Source organism: Panthera pardus, unplaced genomic scaffold (genome assembly GCF_024362965.1).
Source record: "Panthera pardus isolate Hobbes unplaced genomic scaffold, ASM2436296v1 HiC_scaffold_20, whole genome shotgun sequence".
Lineage (NCBI taxonomy): Eukaryota > Metazoa > Chordata > Mammalia > Carnivora > Felidae > Panthera > Panthera pardus.
Genome location: NW_026526766.1, coordinates 91,498,068 through 91,523,241, shown reverse-complemented (window position 1 = coordinate 91,523,241; position 25,174 = coordinate 91,498,068). Strand labels below are relative to the sequence as shown.

The following is a 25,174-nucleotide window of genomic DNA, read 5'->3' as shown; positions in this document are numbered from 1 at the left end:
CTAGAAGGGGGATTTCTAGGCCGAGGGACAGGCCCTTTGTAAACTCTTCATCCTGGAAAATGTCACACAAAGGCAGAGAGAACGAGCACGTGTCACCAGCCGTGTTTCTGTTAGCTTTTCCCTCCGTCCGGGTGCTGAGAAACCGGTTCCAGAAAAAAAGCATCCTGCCTCGTAGGCTCTTGCGATGTCCGTCCTCGCGACGGCCTGTTTCAGGGGTTTAACACCTGGCTTGCAAAGTTCCCGCGTGCCTGACGATCACCTCCCACAGGCCAGTAGTCGCTGGCTCGGGCACCCCTGCCTCAACTGGCCATCCCTCATTTTCTTTTGCAGGGGGGGCAGTGTGTGTGTGTGTGTGGGAGGGGGCGATTGAGCGTATTAAAGGAAATCCGGAGCGTGTCAGTTTACTCATAAATCCTTCAGTGCAAAAGCTGACAGATGAAGACTGAAAAAAACAAAAATCAAAACCATAAACGCCCTGTGTGTGTTCAGCTTCCTTCACTCAGCTCGAAAATGTCTTTTTACAGTTGCTTTGTTCAAATCAGGACCCAGTTACATTTGGCTCTTTTGACTCTAGAACAGTTCTGTTCCCTCCTCTCTCGCCCTACGCACCCCGCCGCTGTTGTTTATAGAAGAAACTGGGTCGTTTATCTTCACAGAATTTTCCATGTACTAGAGCTGGCTGGGTTTCCTCGAGTGGCTTCGAACACTCTGGCGCTGTTTTGTCTTCTAAACTGGCTTCCTACCCAGTCACCGTCGGGGGCTGTGACTCTGTTCTGCCTGCCACCACGTTGAGATCAACGGCTGGTGGGTCCAGCTGCCGTCCGTTCCCCCGCTGGCCCTCCACCCGATCGACTTACCAGCCCTTGGGGATTGTGTCCTAGATCCATTATTTAATTAGGGGGCCGCAAAGAGTGGCTTTGCGAGCAGTACGGTCTCTCCTGCATTGACTAGCCCTGGTCCTTCTCTGAAGAACTTTCCCTAGTACCTACGTAGTTATCCTGAAAATACAGCGTGCAGAGGAAAGGCACAGGTGCTCAGCTCTGTATCAATTTTCAGAAGAGGGGGGTACCCCCAAGAGGTTTGCGGTGGTTTTCTAGTATCACTGTGATCTCACTGACTTTTATATATTTAATGTAGTTCAGTCCACATTTTAATGTTCAAATGATCCCATTGGGACTGTGGGGTTGGAGGTCCCTCCACAATGGCTCCTGTGTTATTTTGATGGGACCCCCACTAATCCTTGATGGCATTTTGCTTTACATTTTTTTTTTAATGTTTATTTATGTTTGAAAGCGAGAGAGAGACAGAGCACACGTTGGGGAGGGGCAGACAGAGAGGGAGACACAGAATCCGAAGCAGCTCCAGGCTCTGAGCTGTCAGCACGGAGCCCGACGCGGGGCTCGAACCCACGAACTGTGAGATCATGACCTGAACCAAAGCCGGTCGCTTAACTGGCTGAGCCACCCAGGTGCCCCGATATTTTGCTTTTAGGTACAAGGTGTCCCAACTAGGGAATACTTTTTTTTTTTTTTTTAGGAAGAGAAAAATAAAACGTAAGTTTCTATTGACTTTATTCCTTATTAGTTTTTCCCTGTTATATATAATAACTTAAAAATAACAGTACCAGGGGCACCTGGGTGGCTCAGTCGGTTAAGCGGCCGACTAACATGTCCACTGAACATGTCCACTGAACAGAACATATTTATTTGTTCTCTTTTTGTTCTCACTCCCTCAGGAGTGGATAGTAACAAGACTATTTCAAAGTCACTTGAAATAATTCTTAGTATGGTTTTTCTATCCACTCGATACTCAGGTTCATTCATTCCAGTTAGTTCTTCCCTTTTTAAAAAATTGGTTTAATTTTGCATTTTAATTGTAGAAAACATTCGGTTCCAAAGTCAAAAGCATAAAACCAGGTACATTCAGGGGTCTCACTTCCTGTCACTCCCCGGCTCCGCCCCAGAGGGAACCATTTTACTTGGTTCTGGATTTATCTCCCCATTGCCTCTTTTTCTTCCTTCCTTCCTTCCATGTTTATCTTTGAGAGAGAAAGAGTGTGTGTGAGCGGGAGGGGGTGGGGCAGAGAGAGAGGGAGACCCAGAATCCGAAGCAGGCTCCAGGCCCCCAGCCGTCAGCACAGAGCCCGACACGGGGCTTGAACGCATGAGCCATGAGATCATGACCTGAGCCAGCTGGACCTCAACCGACGGAGCCACCCAGGCGCTCCCCACTGCCTCTTTCCAAAAATATAAGGAAATAGACCCTTCCTCCCTTCTCTGAAGCTAAAACGGCACTCTGTATAGACTTTCTGTACCTTCCCCTGCTTCACCTAGCGGTCTGTCACTGCGTGTACCACACGCTCCCCGGTCACTCTGAACGTCCCCAGGGACCCCTCCCGAACCTGGCTCCTTTTCGTAGCCGCACCGCACTCCGCAGTGTGGGGGAAGCCCCGCTTGCACAGCACATTCCATGGGTGGGCATTTGCACTATTTCCTACTTCTTGAGACGACAGGAATGTGCAAGGAAGGGTTTCACGGTGTGCACGTTTCTCAAGTTTTTGATAACCCTTGCCAAAGACTTGCTGGAATCTGGGCCCGTTTTTTCCCCTTCCAGGAACGTGTGAGAATTGACACGGGATTTTCAGACTCAAGATCTGAGCAGTTGGTACGTGGGGAGCGAGGGGCTGCACCCCTGTACGTGCACGCGGCTGGTGGCGCCTGACCTCAGTCCACAGTTAACTCCGAGGAGCCCCTAAGAGTGACCTCCTTCGGCCCCGCCACCCCTCTGCCCTGGCTGTGCTCACCCCCAGGGCAGCAGTGTGGGCAGGGGCAAAGCTGGGATGGGAACCCAGACTCCGGACGGATAGGCAGACAGAAAGGCAGATCTGTACACACCCAAAGTGATGAGCCGATGAGACACAGACTCACAGACGGCTCCGAATTCAGACAGAGGTGCAGACAGGCAGATGCAGACGGGGCCCGAGTCAGGAAGACACAGCACAGGCCACACAGACAGACAAAGCAGGAGCCCCAGGGACCCCCACATTCCTGGGCGCCCTGCCAGGCGGCTCCCACCCACCTTGGCCCCCAGGGCGGCTGGGGCCAGCTGGCCTGCCGGCCCCACCAAGGGTGCAGGCCGACCTGGGGCCGGATCCAGGGAGCAGGGTGTGCTGGCGGTGGGGGGCGGGGCTGGGCAGGGGCCAGGCCCGCCGTCCAGATGCGTTTCACGCTTTTCACTGAGGTGAGGCAAAGCAAAGCAAAGCAAAGCAAAGCAAAGCAAAGCAAAGCAGGCAGATGTTGGCCTCACTCCCCCGCGCCCTTCCCTCCTGTGGGGCTCACGGGATACCACAGCTCACCCCAGCCTTCACCTGACGCGGCCAGAAGGCGGCAGCGGGATGGACCCCAGGCAGCGGGATGGACCCCAGGCAGCCGGGTGGACCCCAGGCAGCCGGGTGGACCCCAGGCAGCGGGATGGACCCCAGGCAGCCGGGTGGACCCCAGGCAGCGGGATGGACCCCAGGCAGCGGGATGGATCCCAGGCAGCCGGGTGGACCCCAGGCAGCGGGATGGACCCCAGGCAGCCGGGTGGACCCCAGGCAGCGGGATGGACCCCAGGCAGCCGGGTGGACCCCAGGCAGCGGGATGGACCCCAGGCAGCCGGGTGGACCCCAGGCAGCGGGATGGACCCCAGGCAGCGGGATGGACCCCAGGCAGCCGGGTGGACCCCAGGCAGCGGGATGGACCCCAGGCAGCGGGATGGACCCCTAACGTGTGTGGCGCCGCGGGAGGGCAGAGAGGGCACTGGGACTCTGTAGACGAGGAGGCGGGTTGGGGCGGGCGGGTCCACGCACACCCTTCTAACAGACGGGTTCCCCTGCAGCCGGAAGCCATACCTGCCCCACTGCCAGCCACCTGGGATCCGGGGCCTCCCAGGCCCAGGGGGTACCAGCGTCGCCGCTGTCCTGACTGGCGGGATTACATCTCCCCGCCCCCCCCCCCCCCGCATCTGCAGAGCCACTCATTCTGTGACTATGTCACCTTTGCTGGGGTTTCGGCTCTTTGTACCCCAGACGGTAACTGTGTTCCTACTTCATCAGTGGGAGAACTTAGCTCGAGAGAGAGCGTGCAGGGATTAGACTCTGCTGGGCCGTTCGGCGCCCCCAACACCCCAGCACCCAGCAGACCCCCTGGGGCCAGCCTGGCTCTGCCCTCAGTTAGCACGGGGCTTCAAACGCCTCCACGTGTCCGTGCCTCAGTCTTCCCCTCTGCACGGCCAAGAGAGGAGCACCAAGTGTCCCCCCTCCGGGCCGGCCGGCCGGGGTGCCGTGCTCCGGCTGTTACTGTCAGTATTTGGGTCCCTGTCCGGCTCGGGCTCCCCTGGCAGGTCCCGGAGGGTGCTGGGGAGTGGCCGTGGTGGCCGTGGGGCCTCTCTCCCAGGTCTGAGATACGGAAGGCCCCTTGCTCGGCCCGGCTGTCGGGGGCCCTCCGGCGGCAGTCAGCCTGGTGGCGTGGTGGGACGGGTGCCGGTGCAGGCCAGGCGCCCGGGGCTGTCAGCAGCCCCAGCTCCGACACCCGGGCCACGTCCAGCTGGAGTGTCTCAGCCTCGCTCTGCAGATACGCGCCTGCCGAGGGGCAGCGACACCTGCGACGGGGCGCCAGACCCGGGGCCAGGCCCGGCCAGCAGGCGCGCACGCGGCCGGCGGCTCTTCTGGGGCCCTGGCCTGACATCGGTCCATAGTTAACTCTGAACAGCCCCTAAGAGCGACATGGCCTCCTTCGGCCCCACCCTCCTGCCACCCCTCTGGCGTGGCTGTGCTCACCCCCAGGATGCCCTTCCCTGTGCCTCTGCAGAGCCTACCCTGCCAGCTGGGCCCAGAGCGTGTCTCCTCCTCCTCCTCCTCCTCCTCCTCCAGGAAGCCTTCCTGCACTTCTCTAACCTTGAAATGCCAGTGCTGGGATGTCCCATTCCTCCATTTAGTACAGTTGGGTGGGAACGGAGAGGCTGAGGACAGTGCGGGGCCAGGCGGGACCCGTCCATGACCTCACACAGTGAGTCAGCAGAACGGCAGCCAGAGGCCGGTTTCTCCGATTCTCACACCGGCCGTCCTAGCCGGACCGTCACCTTTCAGACCTCCTTCCTGTGCCTGGGGACTCTGCCCCACCGGACACCATGGTGATGAGCCTGAGGGGCCCTCGTCCTGCCCGAGATTGGGGGTGGGGGGGGGGCAAGCGAGGAAAGTCCTGCCGTACACTTGCTGGTCACCCTGGGTCAGAGGCCTCTCTCGGGCCTCAGTTTCCTTGTCATTGTATTATGGGCGTGACGTCACTGCCCAGGGTGGGAGAGGTGAGAGCCGCACACACGTGGACGCATGCTTTCCTGGGGGCCCGGAGGACGCCGGGCCGGCCCAGTGGCCGCTCCCTGGACACTTGCGTCCTGAGCAGGGTCGTGCTGAGTGCCCAAGAGACCAACGGGGGGTTCCAGTGGGGGGCAGGGCTCCACACAGGTGGCACCACACCCAGACGCCCACCGGGGGCTTCCTGGAAGGATGGACTGGCCGGGCTGGCAAGAGGAGGGGGCGGCTGTGGGAGGAGGGACAGCAAAGCAAAGGCTGGAGGCAGAGAGGCGCCGGCAGGCCCAGGGACAGGCTGGAGGAGGCCTCTGACACGCGGTCCCCCCTCGGCTCTCCCTGAAGTCTTCGCCGCCCTGCCAGCCAAGACGGTTTGGCCAGGATCGCGCTGAATTGTTAATCTGCCCCCTGGGACCATAAACGGTTTTAAAGCTTTATAAACGGCTTTACTTCCCTGTCCCCACCCTGGAGTTTTCCAGGGACAGGCTGAGGGACGGCCCGTCTGTGCACCCCCACCTCCACTCCCAGAGTCTGCGGAGGGCGCCACCCCCCTCCGGCGGGCACGGCAGGCGGGCGTGGGGAGCCGGCTGCTTTACGAGCCCCGGGCGTCTCCTGCCGGGGGTGGTGGCGGGGGCGGGGCGCAGGAAACACCTGGCCTCAGAGCCAGACGCCAGCCCTCCACCTGCCTCCCCCCCACGGAGCCCCCTCCCCGGCACAAGACCCCGCGCGCCTGCCATCTGGACGGCACGTCCTGCGCTTGGCTGCAGACGCTTCTACTTCCCTGCTCCCCTCGAGCCCCGCGCGGCACAGGGCACCGGGCTGTGCCAAAGGAAGGCCTCTGTCCGCCGCGTTCACCTGAGGTGCCCGGTGCTCCTTGGGGCGCCAAGGAGAAGCCAAGCCCTGCGTCCTTGCACGCCGGCCGGGCCTCTGGCTCGTCTCGACCAGTGACTTCCAAACCCGCCGGGCACCAGATGCAGGGGCGCCTGGCAAGCACGGCCTCGCGGATCGGCACGGGGGCCCTGGAATCCGCTCGTTTAGTAAAGCAGCCCTCGCGACCGAGCGTTGATGGTGCCGCTCACTTCCGGATGGGGAGACCGAGGCTGGGGGAGCCAGGCTTAGGCTCCTGCCGCCCCGCAGGCCTTTCCCCATCCCGCCGTCTCGGCAAGGGCTTACGGAGAGCCGGCACGCCTTTTCCTCCACAAACACATCTGTCTGGTTACAAAAGCGCTCCTGCTACCTGGAAGCCCGAGGGCCCCGTGGTCCGCGAGCGAGAGCGTCCGCGCAGTTCCTGTCTAGACCTCCTCCACATTTGTTCCTAATTTCACGCTCCGCGGGCTCCCAGATTCCTGTGTTTGGTAATAAATAGACGGGGAAGTGCTCGGCAGCACTGTGGCTGGTCTCAGAGATATTCTCCAGAGCCCGGCTGGGCTGGGCTCGGCTGGCGGCCTGGACGGGCGGTTCCCAGCGGCGCCTGGAGATCTCCTCTCCAAGCTCCTCAGAAATGCAGGCCCACCTGGTGCGGGGCCCCCCGCGAGCCAGACCCGCGCCCACCGGCAGGGCAGGCCGGGGCCGGAGCGCGCCGGGGCAGGGGGTGCTGGTGTTCAGGAAGCCGGGGATGCCCTGGGCTGGCCTGCTTCGCGGCCTGGGCTCCGTGAGGGACCGCGCACAAGGCCCGCGCTATTTTGCTGGCTCTCTCGGGGGCTCATAGACTTGTAGCAGTTCTCCCCAGACCCCCGCTGAAGTCCCCCCACCCCGTCCCCGCCGCCTGGGGCCAGCGCTGTGAGAGCAGGTGGTTCCCCGCTCCGTTCCCACCGCCCAGCCCAGCCCAGCCCGGGGCGCACAACAGACACTCGACGCTCACAGGGACGGTGAGCTCTTGAAGAATGAATCGAAATTTCCAGGACGGACCCAGCAGAGCCAGGAGCGCCCGTGAGAAGGGGGGCGGTGTGTCCCTCTCATTTCGCCCCACGGCTCCCCCCGGGGGGCTGCCCCACCCGCACTCCCCAGGCCGTGGGGGATGCAGGGAGCAGATGCATTTCTTTGCAAGATCCCCCCACCCACACAGCCTAGGGGCAAACTGAGGCCGGAAGAGAAAAAACAACGCACCGAGCCAGCAGAAAAGCCCATCAGATGGACACCTTGTCTTTGTGCCCCCTCCCGGCTGCAGAGCCGAGGCCGTGGACTACAGGGAGAGGATTCAGGGCAGACTCTGGGCCCTGGAGGGCTGGGGGGCCTGGGCCACGGCCAGGAAACTGGAAGGAGCTGCCTCCCCCGACCTGGACTGGCCAGGGGGCTCGGCATCCCCACTGCCTGGGGAAAGAGGGCGCCCCCAGCTGGGTGGCCTTCCTGCCCCCTCAGGCACGGTCCCCAGGCACTTGCTGTCCTCTGCCTCAGGCACCTCTGGGAAGGCAGAGAGCGACGAGAGGTAGCCCTTCCTTCCCTCTGCCACAGAGCCATGCCAGGGTCACCTGGGGTCCCCCCGGCCCTTCGGGGGCAGTGGGCAGCACATCGGGCCAGTGGGAGCTACCGGGCCAGGCTAGGGGACACCTACGAGGCAGGCCACCACACTGTCCCTCTTGCAGTTGGTCCTGGAGGCCCCGCCTCAGCACACTGTCCTGCTTCCAGAGGAGTGGCCAGTCGGGGTGCGCTGAGGCACGCGGTCAAATGAGGCCGGATCCCCCGGCTCCATGGGGACCAGGCTTGGTGGTGTGGAGGGCTGGGAGCATGTGGCCGTGCCCTGTCTGTGCAGATGGGTGGCTGTGCCCCCCAGACAAGGAGACCTACCCAGGGTGACCCTGGATGCCTGCCACAGAATGAGGGCTGAGCACAGGCCAGCGACCCTGACCTGCCCCCTCGGGCCCCAAGGTGGTGGGGGCGGTGGGGGATGGGAGGAGGCGAGGCACCCCGTGTCTGATGTTGTTGAGCTCAGCAGTGTCTGGCCCTGGGGCCCCAGCAGCCCCCAGACCTCTCCTGTCTGACGTCCTGTGATCTGTCTGAAAGATGTACGTGTGTCTGTGAGGACAGTTCACACCCGTGCGACTCCAACGCGGCAGAGAAATCCGCCCTTTAGCAAAGAGGCCGCCCAGAGGTTCCTACCCTGCCCTCCCGCCCATGCCGCCCCACTGGGGCTCCTGAACCTAAGTCTGGACAGGTCACTGCCTCCCTCAAACACCCTGGGTGGCTCCCCGGTACCTCACATTAGCAATAAGCACACTGTCCTGTCCTGAGCACCCCCTGTGCCTGGCAGGGAGTGACAGTCTCCACCAACATCTCTAATCCCTAGGAGAGTCTGAGCAGGTATCATCACCCCATTTTACAGACAAGGAAACGGAGCCAGAGAGCTGCACAGGAGGTCACATGGTCCGGGGTGAGGGAGCTGGGGGTGAACTTGGGTGTGCCACCCCAAAGCTGGTGTCTTGTCTTTCCCCCCTTCTCCTGGCTCCCCCCTACACGGCTTGCCTAAAGAAGGGGGGCAGGGACAGGGGCGCTCTCTCCTCCTTGCCCACTGGACTGACGGACGATAAGCCCCATGAAGGCAGGAACCTGGTTCACCACGTTTTGTGGCCCTCCTGTCGCTAGGGGTCAGCATAGTGCAAGGACACAGAAGGAGTTCTCAAACGGGGTGGCGGGGGGGGGGGGGATTTCTGAAATGAACTGGGGTCTAATTGGCGAGCCCCCACTGAACAGGCCCAGAGCTTGGGAAGGGAAGGGACGGGGCTTTGCCACTGTGGCTCTCACCTCCCGCGCCTGCCTGCCCCCCAGGGTGTCCTGGGCAAGTGGGGGAGGGTGCGGCAGGCACAGAGTCTCGGGCCAGGCCCGTGCGGGGTCCCCGTCGGGAGAAAGGCAGGCGAGGTGCGCCTTCAAGAGCTCTGTGAGGCTGGGGTGTCCCAATCCGTGTCAGGAAATGGGGGGGGGGGGGCAGCTCAACCGTAGTCCGCACCGGCCTCTTCTCTCCCTTAAAAGTAACAATGTGTAGATGTTGGGTCTGCAAAACCCTTTCTGTTGCTTGACTTAAATTTTTTATTTTTATTTTCAGCTTCCTCTTCCAAGAACTGAGTGCAGCTGGCACCACGGGAGTTTCCGTTTATTAAACACTGACTGCGTCCCGGCGCTGAGCCGAAGGCTGTGCCCTTGACATTTCACTTAACCTCATGGCTACACTCAGCCCAGGCCCCGTGAGTGTCTTCACGCAGAGACAGGGGAACTGAGGCCCGGAGAAGGTGGTGCGTCCAGGCCTGGACGCGAGGAGGAAGCACAGTCAAGATCTGACGCCAGGCCTCTGCCCGTCGCCCTGGCTCAGCACCTCGAGCTTGATGAAGCCCTAAAGACATTCAGTAGACCCCTCGTGGTCTCAGCCCGGCAGAGCGGAGCAAACAGGGCTCAGGGATGCTCAGCAGGGATCCCCCGTCCCAGGGGATTCAGGGTTCCCCAGGGGGGTCTCCCTGCTCTCCTTCTCCCCGCCCCCCCCCGCCCCCCCCATCGCTCCACAAAGCTTTGCATCCGATTAGCACGGGGTTCCCAGTGTGCACCACTCCACCTTGGCACTGTCCGCCTGTGTGTGCAGGGACAGCGACCCCGTGCGTTGTGCGCCCCACACCTCGGCCTGGGCCAGGCCGGCTCCCCACCAAGTGCCAGTCCTCACCTGGGCTGCGTCAGCGTTCCCGGGGGGGCTCTGGACCACTGGGCTCCCCCCGGGAGTTTCTGGGGTACACTGATGCTCCTGGGACAGGGGCCACATCTGGGGAACGACTGTCCTGAATGATGCCCCCCTGCCCCCCCCCCCCCCGCCTCCAGGGCAAGTCTGGACCACACGCCTCCCAGGTCCTCTGAATAGAGTCCACACTCCACTGGGCCAGCACCGACCACCCACGTCTGCTGCGGGATGGGTACTGAGCCGTGATGCGGACGCCGGTCTCAGGTCTGTCCTTGTCCCGCGGTCCCTAGACTCAGGATGCCCCTGGGACCACTGCCCGCTGCCTCTCAGGTGGCTAAGTCCTCCTGGTCCTTTGGGACGGGTCTCAGGTCCTGCCCCCTGCAGGGAGCCTTTGCTCCCTCTTCCGTGGGCCTGGCCCGTGTCCTCCATACCCCGCAGCGTCACTGCGTGCTGCCTTCTCGCCGGCCTTCCCAGTCGACTGCGAGCCCCACGAGGGCTACAGCAGAGCCTCCCCTTGATGCACGGGCCCTGGAAAACAGCAAGAGCTCTATATGTGCCTGTGGATCAAATCACGTGCCAAGGCAGAGCCCTTGGGAGCTGAACACGTGGGGAGGGAAGGGAGAGGGGAGACTTTGGGGCCGTAGATGAGTTTGGGGGAAGAAGACCAAGCCAGCTGTGGAGGGGCTCGCTGGAAAGGGCAAGGGAAGGAGGGAGACTGAGGAGACCCTGACCATGTTTGCTCTGCTCCTTCTTGCTCCGGTGGTGTGCCACGGGGAAAGCCCACTGCTCCTGGAGAGCCTCGGTTTACGCATCTGTGGAAGCGGGGCGGTGGTGATGCCCGCATTCGTGGTGCTTGGGGAGAATGCACGCACCACCCCGTTTAAGCCTGATCATCATCCTCGGGGTTGGAATTATTAACCCGTTTCACAGATGAGAAAACCGGGGCTGGCGGAGGTGATGTGACCTGCCCCAGGGCACACGGCCAGTGAGGGGCAGAACCGGGGGCCCGATGAGGGGTCGGGGGGCTTTTACAGAAATGCTGGCTGCCTCTGGCATCTCACAGGATTGGACAGGCACCCAGCCCATCACTGACAGCCCGTTGTGTGCTAGATCCCGCCCCCAGGGCCTGGGGAGGGGTTGGGGGGCGGTACTCAGCCATCCGAGCCATGCTCGGATGCCCCCACTGATCCAGGACCCCCAGGTTGGTGTCTCCATGTGGCAGGGATGCAACTTGCCCAAGTGCAGAGAGCAGGGGCAGATACCCCACGGCGGCGAGGCCCCGCTCCGCCGTCCAGACGAGGCGCCCACGTCAGCTGTTTCCCTCCTTGCAGCCGATGTCCCTTCGGTCCTGCCCGTTAGCTCCCGAGGAGCTCAGCGGCCTCAAATCGGCCGCCTCCGTCACATCACTGGAGCCACCATGGCTGATGACATCTGTTCTCCCACGGAACCCTCACCGCAGCCCCTGACAGATTCCCGCCGCCCGAGGCCCGGCTCGGATGCCTCCTCCTCCAGGAAGCCTGGGCTCATGCCGGTCGGCGCTGGTCTTTCCCTCCCGGCCCTGCTCAGCCTAGGAGTCAGGAAGACTTGGGTGTGAATCCAAACTCTCCTCCCTACTGTCAGGGTGGCCACGGGCCCCGGTCCCCTCACCTTTAAAACAAGATGTTAACTCCTGTCTCCAGCTCCCCTCCCTCCTCCTTCCTCTCCCCCTCCCTCCTTCCTTCCCTCCCTCTCTCCTCCTTGCCATAAGCACCATGAGCGCGGGCAGCCTGCCAAACACTGTGCTGTACCGAGGACACAGAAGTGAGTGGGGGTCGCCCTCCCTGCCTCCTCCTGGCCCTCAGGAAGCTGGACTGTCGGGCAGGCCAGACGTGCACCCTTGACCCAGAGCCTTAAATGCTGCCCGTGCTCTGGAGTTGCTGGTGGCCTCCACGGAGCCCTCACTGACCTCCTCTCCTTTGTATTTCTGTCCAGAAGCCCGTGACTTCTCTCCTCTTGGGCTGTGAGCTCTGGGGCCCGGCCCATCTCGGCTCCCAGCCCAGGGTGCTCAGTGACAGCTTCCGAAGAGATAAGTGGGGGCCTCGGGGGCGAGGTGGGGGCCGGGGGGCATTTCTAAGAGTATGCCAACAGGTGTCGTTTTGATTGTTTTTTGACAATGCGAGCCCCTGCACGGACACTGCCCCGTGTTGGCTTTCCTACCCGTGTCTCATGTCTGCACGTTCGGAGCCACAGTTCGCCTTTGCAGACGCCCCCTCCCCCCCCCTCCCCCACTACAGCCAAGAATCCCCCTGGAACTCAGGCCTGAGCGTGACTCTCCTGGTCTAGGCCCCAAACATCTGCGTGTCCCTGGCCCTCCGAGCTGGTCTCTGATTTTCTTCCTCAGCTCTGCATTTTCTATTGCCGCCATGCTTCTTAAGCCAGTCTGGCTGAGAGGTTTGTTCCCTGGGCCTCCCGACCACAAAATGCACGGTCTTGCCTCTGAGCCTTTGCTGGTGCCATTCCACGCGCCTTGAACTCCCTTCCAGTTCTGCTTATTGAAACCCCTGGCTATTGGTCAGCAGGCTCCTTGAGTAAGCCCTTCCTGCCATGGACACAGCTCCCCCTTCTGGGATCTAGTGGCCCTCCCTGCCCCTACTCTGTGCTTGGCGTCGATCATTTATCAACAATTCAGCTGCAAATATTTATTAAGCTCCTACTGCATCCTGGTTTCTGCTCTGGGTCTCCGCCTTTGAAACAGCAAGTGCAAAGGCCCGGGGGCAGGCAGAGCAAGCTGGGCTCCAGGAGCCGGAGCACAGGAGCGGCAGGAGGAAGCGGCACAGGGTCGGCAGAGACCAGGCTGCACAGCAGGGTCCGTCTGCTCCCGAACAGCCTCCACGGAGCATTACTGCCTGTCTTCTCACGGCTTCAATTTCATGCCCCCTCCCTCCTGAAATGCCTTCTAGATTCGTCATCCCTCACCTTTGGATGTGCGTCCAGTCTACCTGAGGTTGAGAGAGAACCATCGGAAAGGATTCTAGAGAACGCGGTTCGGCGTTCCTGCGGGTCCAGGGGGAGGTCCTGCTCCCACCTGTCGTAGCTCCCGGAGCACTGGCCACAGAGCTCAGAAAAGGGCTGGGACTGGGTGCTGCTCCGGTCCTGCCCGACAAGCCCAAAAGCTGGAGCCGAATGAATCGAAGCGTTTCCAAGTAACAGCCACAGCCCGGAACAAAGCTCACGAGTCCGCACAGGGGTGTGGCTCCCAATCAGCTGGGAAGTTACCTGGCCTGCCCAGAAGCCAACGATACGATCCATAACGGGGAGAGAAGTCAGGCCGTCGAAACTAACCCAGAAACGGCACAGATGACAGAATTAGGAGGCGAGGAGATGGAAAGCGTTACGACAGCTGTCGCCCCCGTGGTCAGAACGCGGGAGGAGAAACTGGGCACGTGAAGCAGAAACACAGACGACGTTAGAGAGAACCGAACCGAATTTCTAGAGATTAGCGATTTCTCAGGTGAGAAATACACCACGTGGGAGTAACTTCAGAGTCGATGCTGCAGGAGAAAGGGGCTTGGGGGCCCAGGTAGAAACAGCCAATGAAACAGCAAAGGGACAAACCCCCGACCGAGGAAGCGGGGCTCTGGGGAGAGGATTGGAGCCCCCAGGGGAAAGCGGGCGCAGAGAGGTGACTCATGAGAAGAAATGTTGCTGGAAACTTGGATCCCAGACCCTCCACAAACCGGAAACCCAAGAAACACGAGGGAAGCCGCGGCGAGGAACGTTCTAATAAAATCGTCCAAAACCAGCGATACGGTGAACATCGAAGACAGAGGAAAAGGCACGTGAGGCGCAACGGAGGCACGCACAGACTGCGGTGGGAACGGTGAACGCCAGGAGACAGCTGGCAGCAAGTTTACAGTAGGGGGAACACCAACGTAGAATTTTCTATCCAGCAAAACTCTTCCCGAAATTAACACGAGAGTGGCATTAGTATCGTCTCCTCTTCTCGACGACAGAGTCCTGGAGGGCAGGATCACAGCTTGGCTCCTCGCCAGGGCACGCTGCTTGGCTCTATTGCTGGAAGATTCTTCTCACTGGGTTTGGGTCTCCAGCGGCCCCATCTGTGCACGTGTTGGGGAATCGTGTGGGAAGGACTCCGTTCTATGGGAGTTGGGTGGAATCTGGCTCGTTTTGGGGGAGGCCCAGTGGAGGGAGCAGCGGCCCTTCGGGGGCTCTCCCCACGGGGGACCCCCAACTTCCCGGACCCGAGCCCTGCAGAGTGAGCTCAGGGGGTGGGCGGTGCGGGGCGCCTTCTGTTATGACCGCCTTGCGCCTTGTATTGACCTCGCCCGTGCCCACAGGAGTGTAAAAAGCAGAAAAGAAATCTGCTTGATGTTTTAAAAAAACAACAAACCAAATATATACATATGTTTTAGCTGTTCACAAGGTTACAGCAGTTTCCATGGCTACAGCTGTAAGCTGCGTGCGGGGAGGTAAGGAGGTGGGCTCTCCTTAACCCAACAGATTGGGGCACTTGGACAGTTTCTGCCGGGGACCCAGGCGCCTGGCCGCCGGACTGGAGGGAGGGACGGGGGGAGGGAGGGAGGAAGTGCGCAAGAAACGTCAGCTGTCTCCCTGCGCCCCCGGGACCCGTTTCAGTGGCGACTCAGGACAGACCACTTGTGTCCTGACGGCTCCCTGCAGTCTGAGTTTTCAGGTACAGACGGCGTCTCCCCAGAGAGCGGCCCCGTGAGTGAGGAAGACAAGAGTCACGCTCATTCACAGGTGGGCACCGAGGTCACCCAGGAAAGCAGGTCGGAGAAGCGACCCGCTGGGCTGCTGCCGGACCTGTCCAACCCAGGACTCCTTCCCGTGTCACGGCCTCGGGCTACCTGCACGCGCCGGTGGCCTGCAATTCCCCCCTGGCCAGGATGGCCCAGAGCAGCCGGTGGGGCTGGCGCCAGCCGTGCCCTAACGAATCCAGGCAGTACCTCCTCACCCCAGAGCTGTGTGTGTGCATGTGCGTGCACGACATGTTTATGCGTACGCGCGTGCATGTGCGCGCGCCCGTGTTTGTGCATACAGGCGTGCGTGTGTGCGCCCTTGTGTCTGTGCGTACGCGCGTGCATGTGCGCGTGCCCATGTGTTTGTGTGTCCACGCGTGCGTGTGTGTCCATGTGTGGTGCGTACGCGCGTGCATGTGTGCGCCCATATGTTTGTGCGCACGTGCGTGCATGTGCGTGTCCAGGTGTGTGTGCACACGCACACGTGCACGCCCATGTGTTTGCGCGGACGTGCGTGCACATGCACGCCCATGTGTTTGTGTGTATGCATGTGCATGTGTTTGTGTAGGCATGCATGTGTCTATGCATAGGTGTGCACGTCTGTGTGTATATGTGTGTGTGTTGTACGTGTGTGTGTGTGTGTGTGTGCGTGTGTGTTGTTAACCTTAAAAATACAATAGCCAGTTATTTCACCAGCAAAGTGGGTTTATTTGGGAACAGCAAAGAATCGAATTAGGGAAACTTAGGGTTTTTCCGGAGCTCGCGTGTCCTAAACTGCAGTTCTCGGCTAGTTCTTTTTTTAAAAACATTTTTTAACGTTTATTCATTTTTGAGACAGAGAGAGACAGAGCATGAACGGGTGAGGGTCAGAGAGAGGGAGACACAGAATCTGAAACAGGCTCCAGGCTCCGAGCGGTCGGCACAGAGCCCAACGCGGGGCTCGAACTCACGGACCGCGAGATCATGACCTGAGCCGAAGTCGGCCGCCCGACCGACCGAGCCACCCAGGCGCCCCTCTGCTATTTCTTAATAACCTTGTGTGTGTGCATCTACATGCATGTATATGTGTGTGTACACACCATGTGCATGTATATGTACCCATATATGTATGTATAAGTGTATGCAGCATGCGTATTTATATCCACATGTGTGCCTGTATGCGCGTGTATGCATGTATATGGCATGTGCATTTATATCTGCATGTGTGCCTGTGTGCGTGTGTATGTGGTGCTGATGGTGAAGGAACAGCAGGTGAGTCCAGGCAAAGGTGAGTTGAGCAACCCGGAGGTTCCAGAGGGACTGGCTGGACGGTCCAGCAGCCGGTGGGCGGGGGGGGGGGGGGGTTGGGCTGTGAGCTGCCACCATCCGTCCGGGCACTCCCCTTGGAGTTCAGATGCCCCCAGGGGACTTGGCACCTACCAGGGAGCCCCCCTGGATCCCTGCCTTGGTCTAAGGTCAGTGCAGCTCATTTAAGACAGGCCCACCTTCTGCGCTGGGGCTCCAGGCAGGGTCTGGAGCTGGGTGGGGAACCAGAGGGCAGGAGGACGGGGCGGACGGCCAGGGCACTACTGGAGCCTGGGAGGAGGGTCCGGACAAGCTGGTAGAATGCTGGACTCCCAGGGACTTAGAGCCACGCGGCTCAGAGTCTCAGAGAATCAGAATATCTGACCAAGAGTCCCCCGCTTTCCCCCGCACACCGGGAAGGGACTTCGGACGTTACCCGGTCTAATCACCGGCTCAAGGAACAAAGGGACTTTCCCTCTTGAAATCACAGTTCATCCAAGACAGCCTGAGCGGTGGGATACACACCCTTAGGGGATGGGGGACGGTGGGACCCCCTCGGCTCCGGGCCACATTCCAGGGTTCGCTTCTCCCCAGGGGTCACCCCAAGTTCTCTCCAAGTACAAGCCTCGGGGAGCCCGAGGCGGCCCCACCTGCCTGGGCGCACGGACGGATCCTGGGGGCAGAGGCCTCACCAAACGGCGGCCGTCAACCTGGCCGGCCCCACCCCCACCCCCACCCCCACCCCCACCCATTTCTTGGTTCCTCTGACATAGTTTCACGGGCTCAAGTGCCCCGGGGCACGGGCACAAGCTCGCCCTGGTCCCGTCTGGCACCTCTGCTCTCCGCAAGGCTCTGCCAGCTCGGCGGCCGCCGTGACGCCGTTGTCAACTTCTGGGGGCAACTCTGCCGCCCTGAGCAGTCCTTGGTGGCCCAGGCTTCAGCAAAGACCCTGCCCGTAGCGGTTTGTTTCACATCAACTTTCCTTTTTAAGAAAATTGGGCTCAGCCATTTTTAAGTGAGTGTAGGCGTGTTGTTGAAAGGGCCCGTCTTGCAGATTGAATGATTTTTAAAAACCCGGAGGCCTGGCCGGGAGCTGAGGCCTGGCCTGGGTGACCCACCAGCCCTGGAACCACCTCGCCCGACGCTGAAATTCCTGCAGCTGGAAAACGGCAGGTGCCGCGCGGAGCAGACCCTGTTCACCTCCCAAACTGCTTCGCAACTGGCTGCACTCTTGCCACGCTGGCTTACTTCCCGTTTCTGGAACGTTCTGAGTCTTCCTCCCGGAGGAGGTGCTGAGTGTTTGGAGGGGAGACCCTGATGGGGAAATAGATGTCATCTGTGGCTCTAAACATGGGGTGTCTCAGTCCGGGGAGAGGTCGGGGAGAGGCCACGGCGGCCCCTGGCAGACAAGGTGGGGGCGTCAGAATGGCACAGAAGCTCCCGGCCGTCCGGTAAATGTCTACCAAGTGCTCCCATCCACGTGCCCGGCACTGCGCCTGGTTCTGGGCGCACTGGCGGACAGCATCCACAGGTGCGCTCCTCAAGGGGGCCCCCCAGCCTGTGTGCTGACGGAGACCAGTCAGGAAGACCCAAAGGGCCAGTGTCACGGTGGGCCCGAGGGCGTGTCATGGGGCTGAACCTCCCGGGAGGTGACGTGGGGTCAGGGACACGTTCCTGAAGCACACCGTGGCCAATGAGATCTGCTCTTCAGGCAGAGAGGGGAGTAGGCGGGACTGCCCCCCCTTCCCCCCCAGAAGGAAGGTTCTGGGCATGTTCCAGAACGGGAAGTAAGCCACCACGCGGGAGCCCAGTGGGGGCGGACAGGCCAGTGAGGAGGTCGGGGGCTTCGCAGGGTCTGTGGCAGGCAGGGCCTTCTAGGCTGCAGCCGGGGTCCGCGCTCTGTCTTCAGCTGGGACGGGATCGAAGCAGGGTTCCGACCCCCAGCTGCACAGATGACCGGGAACCCAAGTTCCATCACAGGTGCTACTCAACAGGCCCTCAGAGACCCCAGAATCTAGCACCAGGCCCCCTCTGTCGTGCTCCTACCGGGCATCCGGGGTCTTACACGGGGGGGAAGAACCCTCACCACCACCCTGCGAGAGGGGCACAGCTATCTGATTTCTGTGGACCGGGAACGTAGGGCACAGAGAGGGCTCACCAGCCCGGAGGACCTGCACTGGCGGCTGGGCAGAGTCGCGGGGTCCTAACCCTTGTGCCTGTTCAGAGCATCCCACAGATTCTGCAGCCTTGCTGGACCCCTACCCGTTCGCTCCCACGCCTCCCTCTTGCCTTCGGGTCTCACGTTCAACACTGGGGATGATCCCAGAGAGAAAAGGTTGGACGCGGAAAAACAAGACAGCCCGGCGGCAATAAAACCTACCACAAAAGTGATCATTCAGGACGCTGCATCGCAAAACAAAAATTGTCCTTTTGAAACAGAAATCTGTTTAGTAATTAGAGGGAACTCTCGTGTGGGAAGTTCCACGAAGGTAAAATTAAAGTTGCCTATATTTTTAATTTTGTAAATGGGTTCGCACTGAGCCAGGAGCCTTCCGTATAATGAGTGTTTTAACCAAACGAAAACTCCAAGCACAGGTAAATACCACAAGTTCGCAATTTGACGATGTTACAAAGAAGTTGCTGTTCTTTTCTGCGAAATATTCGACTTTTTTTTCCCCCCTGTCCTCCTTTGAACCAAAATTGGATCATCATATCCTGGAATCAGCCCTCTCAAAAGCCATTGCTGGTTTCGCAATGTTTCGAGGGGAGACCCTGCCAGCAAAAGACATGTGGGTCCTTCCCTAAGCCAGCTGGGTCTGCCGGCTTCTGGGAGCAGCGGGGGGCAGACGCCCTGCAGAGAGAAAGGACTTCTGGACTAGGCGCTTGCCTTGGAATCTGAAAAATGAGCATCTTTGCTGTAGGAAGGTTCCCGAAGGTATCGAGTCAGTGCATTTGCCAACAGCAAGTGAAAGAACTGGGAAAACGGGGAGGAAACGTGACATTCCAACACCGTGAGGCAAGGCCTCTGACAAGTGTCAGGGACACATTAATGATGCGTCCCAGCCTCCTCCTACGCCCTGGGACACACGCTCCTGTGCTCCGAGCAGCCTGGCCAAAATAACCTGAGCCAGCGCTAGGGGGATGCGCTGGCGGGAAGCACAAAGCCAGAGCCGGCTGGCGCCCTGGAGTTGAGGCAGGGCCGTGGGGCCGTGGCGGGGGCTCGGCCGCGGGTCCCTCGCGTGTGTTACTGGGGCGGCGGGGAGCCTTTTTGAGCCTGGCAGAGAGACCAGAGCATGAATGCCGACCTCAATCACAACAGATTTGAGGCTCCAAGCCAATGGGACCACCAGAAAGTGGCCAGCTGGATGCCCCCACCCTTACAGGGCACGGACTACTGGACACGGTCGGGGTATCTTCTGTGAGTCACTGATTACCAAAGTCAACAGAGAGGCGTCTTGCGTCCCAGGGATGGCAGAAATGCCCCGTCTCCCCCGGCACGCTTGCTCCTCCCCACTCCATACTCCTTCCGGGCTTAGCTCAAGTTCCACCTCCAGGAAGCCCTCCCAGACTGCTCTGACCCATGGGGTATCTTCCTCTGAATCTGGGATGCCTGCTGCCTCACACCCGTGTCACAATCCATCGGGAGGTGCTTTGCCCAGCTCTCTCATTCTAGTCACAAGTGTGCACTCCCCCCCTGGAGTCCCCCCCCCCCCCCCCCACCGAGATCCTTCCCTGCTGGGATCACACCAGTGAATGAATCAATAAAACTATGCGGCACAACCCAAAACCCAGGATGACCCACACGCCTGCTCACTAACACGGGGCCAGGAAACACCAGAAGACGGGTGCTGATGCGGGGAGAGGGTCCAGATCTGCCGACAAAAGAACAGGGAGGAACACAGGCCGAGGAGCCCCTGGGTGATGGATCCCCGGGGGCCCGGCCTGGGGGTGGGTCGAAGCGGGGAAGCCCCGGGCTTATAGTTTGTGAAAAACAAACAAACAAACAAACAAACAAACAAACAAACAAAGGGATGGCTTGACTTGTCTTTTACAGCCAGCACCAATTTATTTCATTTCAAAATCCCTTTAACGTATTAAAATTTAACATATCTCAGCTAAATGCGTAAGCCTGGAGGAGACAGTCACCTGCGATGGCTTTCCTCCGCTGTTTTTGTGTACAGAATGTCTTCTGGAACAGCGTGTCTCCAACTTCACGGAGCACAGGGATCGCCCGGGGAGCCTGTTAAACCAGGAGGTCTGGAGGGGGTCTGAGGATCTGTGCTCCCAGCAAGTCCCCAGGGACGCGAGGCTGCTGGCACCCACCCCGGGCAGTACCGTTCCACGTGCCAGTTCGGACGGGGTGCACGGCCAAGTACAGCAGATGACGATAAGTAATAAGAAATGATAATACTAATAAAGGAGGGAGGACTGTTCCCCAGGGATCCCGGCCGCCAGAGGGCCCCACTGGCCAGGGCAGCCCGGGAGTCCCCCAAGGGTCACCTCTGCCACTGCTGTGGCATGCGGAAACTGTGGACCAGGTCGGGAAGAACCCAGATGCAGGCGACGGTCAGGGAGCCGGGGTGGCCCCCAGGCCAGTCTGCCCTGAGCCCACTCTGTGGCTGAGCCAGGAAACGAGCACCCACGGGGGCTGCCCCCGGGGGTGGACCTGCCCTGGAAGAGAGGTTTCTGTGAGCGCCGAACAGTGCCCGCAGCCCCCTCCCCGGTCAGCCAGCTGAGACGCAACCTAGCACGTCCTTCGAGGTGGATGTTAACATCGTCACCGAGCAACCCAAGGCCCAGAGAGGCCAAGTCACCTCACTAGGGACACTCAGCATGGACAGAAACACGGCTCTGGTCAGCCCCAACGGCCACGCTCTCCCCCACTCGACCACACCACCGGGGAATGGGGCGAACGAGGCGGCAGCCCCCGCAGCCTGGCTTGCTGTAGGGCCACCACCCAGGCCCCTGGCCAGCCTCCACGTGGGCCTCTCGGCTGGCCCAGGCTTCTCGCGCCTCTGCCACCTGGGAAAGCCGAGCACGGGGGTACAGGTGGCTGGCTAGACAAGGGCGGGGCCCAGTCCCGTGGGAACCCCTCGAGGTGGGCGGGGACCGTGTGCAGGCGACAGGCGGTAACACGGAGCCAGGCTGTGACGCCATGCTGCTGCTGGAACAGAAAAGTCTTCCTCGAGGCCCCCGGGGCGGCCTCCTCACCACTTGGGCGCGGCCCATCCTGCCTGTCCGGCCACGCCCGGGTCTCCGGCCCGGTCCCGTGTAGAGCAGAGCCCTGTGACAGGTAGGTGTTCCTTCCCGGGCCTCTCCCACCACCCAGCACGCTGTCTCCTCGCCCCTCCCTCCGAGGGATGGTCGCTTCCGCCCACTTCTCACTCCCCTGGTCCAGGCCTCCATGGTTTCCCTTCTGGCTGGACGCAGCGGCCTCCTCCAGAGCCTTCCTGCCTCCAGCCTCACCCTCTCCACGTAGCCCGTCGTGCCGCAGCCCGAGAACATTCCCTAAAGGCTACCTCTGGCCGTGTCCCTCCCAGGCTCCCGACGTCTGTGGTTTCTGGGGATCTCTGGAGAAACCCACCCCCGGAAGCAGGGCTTACAAGCCTCGCCTGATGGGCCGCAGCCCAGAAGATCCCACAGCCAGGAACCAGCAGGCTTGACTCAGACCCGGGGCAAGGAGGTCAGTCCCCCTAGAATTCTTCCTGTAGCGCCTTCCACCCTCAGAGGGCCCCCAGCCGGGGGTGGGGCTGGGCCAAGCCTGGGGGAGGGCTCGCCAGCTCGAGCCTGCTTGGGGAGGGGACCTAATTCCAAAGGGAACAAAGAGCTTTGCAAAGAGAAACAAGGTGCCCGCACCAGGAGCCTCTCCGCGCGGCAATGGGAGGACAGGAGCTGGCAGACGCCGAAGATGCCGGGCTTGTCAAACCCCCTTTGGAGCAAATCCGAAGGGACCGAGACACCGCAAGGAAAACCAGCACCAGGGGGAGAGCAAAGGCAGGCTGAGAAGCCCCCGGTCGCGCTGGTCTCAGTGGAGCAGACCCCGGGCTGAGCCTGGGGCTGTCCCCTGCCTCGGGGCGGGGGGGGGGGGCAGATTCACAGCTGCCGCCCTGTGCTGGCGGGGAAGGCAGGAGCGCCCTCAGTTTTGCACACGAGGAGGCTGACCGCTTTGCCCACGGTCGCCCAGGATCTGCGCTCTCTGCCACACAAACTGCCTCTTACTGACGTACAGACGCAGACTGGCTACTTTGCAGAGAGTGGCCGGGCCAGGGGCTGCCGGGAGGACGGGAGCGGGGCTCTTTTGCCACCGTGCCTTGCCTCCTGCCCGAACTCAGATGCAATTTACAGAGATGCAATGACTCTCCCCCCGCAGCCCTGCCTGCTCCCTCACCCCTTCTGAGTGCTGCAATTATTCCTGGCTGGGTGTCGAGACCATCGCTCTATGGAGCAGATCTGTGGAGCCCAGGGGCCTCTCTGCGGGACTGGGTCCCTGCCGTGTAGCCTCCGGGCCGGCCGGGCCATATGGCTCACCCAGAACCAGCACCAGGAGTCAGCGATTTAGAGCCGGCCCCCAAACATGCAAGGCTGGGACGATCACTTGAGTGGGGGGCTTGGGTTCAGATTTGCCCCGAGATTTCAAAATCCCTCTGTGCTCCCTCAATACTGCAGCTCCTCCCAGCCTTACACGCTCACTCTGGGGCCTCGATGAGCAGAGTGGACATGGCCCATCAGGGGCATGGCATGAGCCACCCCATCATCTCACAGATGAGAGACTGAGGTCTGGAGAGGGAAGGTGACTTGTCCAAGGTCACCCCGAAAGGTGGACACAACTGGGCAGATGAGTCTTGGCTCCACGAGCTGTGCCCACCTTTCCCCGAGCGCCCTTCCTCCTGTTTGACGATTGTGCCGGTGCAAGCAATGCGCGTCTGGGAGCTCGAGGCCTCGGAGGCTGGGAAGGGCTCGGTGGTGGACGCCCTCCCCTCTTCCCCTGGAGAGGCTAGGGTGGAAAAGCTGGAACATTTCCATAGCCAGCGCTCTCAGCAGAGAGTGCCAGAGAGCTCCAGAAAGACCAGCCGATGGTCCCCAGAGCTCCCCACGTCCGTCCCCATGCACCCCGAAGGCACCGAGGCCGGGAGAGCCTGTGGGTGGGTCCTTCCCAGACACCCCCAAACACTTCAGGAGACCAGTTCCAAGCTTTCCGAGGGAATCGGGACCAGTCAGCCCCTCTGGAAGTTCAGGTGGCAGGGAGACCAGAAGTCAGGAGGATGCAGGGCACAAGGCTCACCCTGGGTTTTTTTCACCCCGTCACGCAGGTGCCCCACAGCCGCGCCAGACGGAAACAGGAACAAAACCCCAGCTTGCCTGAGCCCCAGCCTCAGGAGCGAGATGGACTTGTCCCGAGTTCCCAGCACCCCAGCTCTTCCGAAAGCTTACGGTCAGTGCACAAAGAATTAAAGTCGGTCCCTCCCTCGGCCCAGGAAGCACCGGTGCCACCTGCTTAGGTAAGAAGAGGTCTCTGGTCGTTTGGGCTCCATTGTCAGTGCCACTGGCAGAGGCGGCTGGATGCTGTCCTAGCGAGCGCAAACCTTCGGGGGTTGGAAGTCCTCACCGCACCTGGAAGCCCCCCCCCCACCCCGCCCTTCCCGCCCCAGGAGCCTGGCCTGGCCCGAGCAGAGGGGAGGGCCAGGGAAAGGCTGGCAGGTCGTCCCCTCTGGCTCTCCTGAGCTCCAGCTTCCCGAGGAACGTGAAAGGAGGGCAGGCTGGGGCTAAGGCCCCTGGGACACCCTCTTATTTTCAAGAAGGGTCAATGAACTTGACCCTTGAGACTGTCGTCACAGAGCGGTGGGGCTGAGATGCACACTGGCAGGGCTCTTAGTGCCCACATGGCCCTCGGCCTTGGGAGCACAGGACACTGGGTGGGATGACGTGGCAGAGCTGGGAGGGTGGGCAGGCAGTCTCTCCTGGAGTTTTGGTGTTTGGAGTCTTTTTATTCCTGGCTGGGGAAACCCAAAGGCCAGCCCCGTGCTCCTCTCCCCCGTTTAAGCTGAGATTTCAAACAGACAAAGGTGGGTGGGTGGGCGTGCGGCCGGTGGCCGTGACTGAGGCCGGTGGCCGTGACCGAGGTCAGCACCACCACTTACTGGCTGTGTGACCTTGGACAAGCGACCAAACCTCCCTGAGCCTCAGTTTCCTCCCCTGTCAAATAGAGCCAGTGCCCCTCTCTGATGGGTGTTGGGTGAATTGGATGAATGATTACACAGGTCAGGTGCCGAGCACGGTGTCTGGTCCAAGGCAAGTCTCACTGAAAGGTCTCGGCTCCTGGCACCACAGAGAACAGAGGCCAGGCTCCTCTCGGAAACTTTCTCTCCCCGATTTCCTTCATGCCCAGGCCAGGAGAGAGACCAGGCGTCCCTTGGCACCGTGGGTCCCCACCTCCCTCCCTGCCTCGCTGCCCGCCTGGGTCTCCGTTCACAGTCCACGGCCTCCTCCCCAGGGGCGCACGTCCAGGGCAGATGGAGATGGGACGGGTGGTGTGGCCCGGCAGCTGCGTGGGGCAGGGACCCGGCTCCACACTGCCCGGCAGGCTGCAGCGGGCGCCCCAGCCTTCGTGGGCACTGAGCCGGGGCTTCCCTGCCTGCGTCCCCGGCGGCCTCGGCCCCCTCGCCCCGCGACCGCTCGGCCCGCGCTCGGCCCTTACCTTGAACCATGGGAACGGCGCTGCCCCCGGCCGGCCGAGGACTTGGGCGCACGTGACGGGGCGGTCCGGCGTCCGTCCCGGGCAGGGCGCAGCTAGCGGCGGCCGCTCCTGCCCAGGCCACGGCTGCGGCGCCTGCTGGGGCCGGGCGGGCGAGGCGGGCGCTGGGGAGGCCCGGAGGCCCGCGGGAGGCGACTGCGTGCCCGGGCGGGAGCCCCCTGCCAGCTCCGGCTGCGGCCACGGCTCCGGACGCGCAGGCTGGCTCCCAGCGAGCGGCACGCGCGGTTCCAGCCCAGTCCCGGGCGCGGGGCGCGCGCTGGCGGGAGGGCGCGCGCACGAGCCGGCGGGGAGCGCGCCGCCGGCCCCGCGCGCGCCGCCGTCGGGGGCTGCGGGGAGCCGTTCGGGAGCTGTCCCTGGTGCTGACCGCTCGTCCGCTG

At 61.4% G+C, this 25,174-nt stretch overlaps 1 protein-coding gene across 2 annotated transcripts in view; it reads right to left on the bottom strand.

The window, feature by feature from the left end:
- FAM163B (family with sequence similarity 163 member B) overlaps nt 1-25,174 on the bottom strand; it is a 28,822-nt gene that overhangs the window by 2,237 nt on the left and 1,411 nt on the right. The window contains exon 1 of one of the 2 annotated variants that reach the window (XM_019434965.2): nt 24,741-25,087. The exons of the other annotated variant lie outside the window; for it this stretch is intronic. The gene's annotated coding sequence lies outside the window, so the exon portion shown is untranslated. Of the gene's footprint in view, nt 1-24,740; nt 25,088-25,174 lie in introns of those variants that run through there. 2 annotated transcript variants of the gene reach the window in all.